The sequence below is a fragment of the Octopus bimaculoides genome, chromosome 14, assembly GCF_001194135.2.
Source record: "Octopus bimaculoides isolate UCB-OBI-ISO-001 chromosome 14, ASM119413v2, whole genome shotgun sequence".
NCBI classification, from domain to species: domain Eukaryota; kingdom Metazoa; phylum Mollusca; class Cephalopoda; order Octopoda; family Octopodidae; genus Octopus; species Octopus bimaculoides.
Genome location: NC_068994.1, coordinates 51,936,616 through 51,938,157, shown reverse-complemented (window position 1 = coordinate 51,938,157; position 1,542 = coordinate 51,936,616).

The window sequence follows — 1,542 nt, the reverse complement described above, 5'->3', positions numbered from 1 at the left end:
ATATATATATATATATATATATATATATATATATAATGCATGAAATACAAATTTCTATCTCTATTTCGATTTCTCCCGATTTTTTTATTGTCAGTATGACATAACATTCGCAACAACAATGAAATAAAGAAACAGAGAAAGATAAAGAACAAGTAAGAAAATCGAGGTGTCGGGCAACACAAAATAGCCATTTCAAGCAGAATAACTGATTAGCAATTGAGGAAATACTAAAAAGAGATTGACGCAAGTTCCAATCAAAAATATAGTTTAAAAAATGTAATTAAAATACTTGCAAATATTTTATATTTATAAATGTAAGTTAATTAGAAATACATATAGAAGATTGACACATTTATACTTCTAATAAGATATTTCAAACTCAATGAAAAAGTAGGAATATTTAAAGATTACATAGATTGGAAGAATAATCTGATTAGACTAATTAGACACATAGAACAATTTTGCCATATTTTCTTGAAGTAGTTACACAACAAAGAAATAGAGATAGAAACACAATATTTGTAATATAAATCGGTTCGTGTTAAAGAGTCAAGAAGGATTGTCGCAACATACAAAACAGAATGAAAACAATAATCAAGCAGAAATTGCAAAACCACAATATATCTGTCCATTCACATTCCATTCACATTCCTAACATTCCATTCACATTCCTAACATTCCATTCACATTCCATTCACATTCCTCACATTACATTCACATTCCTAACATTCCATTCACATTCCATTCACATTCCATTCACATTCCTCACATTCCATTCACATTCCACGTTCCAAAAATGGCGTGATCAGGCTCAAACTTCGAACACGTGACCACAATCGTACCAACTATAAGCACGCATCCATAGAAGGCAGAGTGACAATAATTGAGATATGTTATGGCGAAAGTGCTCATAATTTGTTTACTTCCCCTCGTATATATATATATATATATATATAACAAGAAATAATATTTGTCTCTTTTTATAGAAACAAATGGGTTTACAGGACTGCAAAAGAAGGGCTCAAATAAAAATGAGACGGGGATAAAGAAGCATTGGTTATAGAACAAACATTAAATTTCGGTCAACGACTTTACATACAACACCACCCCTCAAACATTTAATCATATATATATATACATGCCTATACACGCACGCGTGCACACCCACATGTATACGCACACACATTCTCACATTCGCATACACATACACAGATACACACACACATTCGCACACATACACATATACGCATCTACACATTCACACATTCACACACACATACGCATACACACGCACACATGCACGTACACGCATGCACACACATTCGCACACACATACACACCACTTGCTCATGCGCAACACCGCAACGGTTCGTGTCGAAGTGCGCGTATATTATGATATCGAAAAAGGAAATCCAGTGAGCAATACAATACCGGACGATTTCCTTCTTCCCAATATCCCACCCCAAACCCAACCCCATCCCCCACTTTTGCTCCTTCGTTCTACTATTCTAGTGACCTTTTCATTTAAAGAGGGATTCTAAA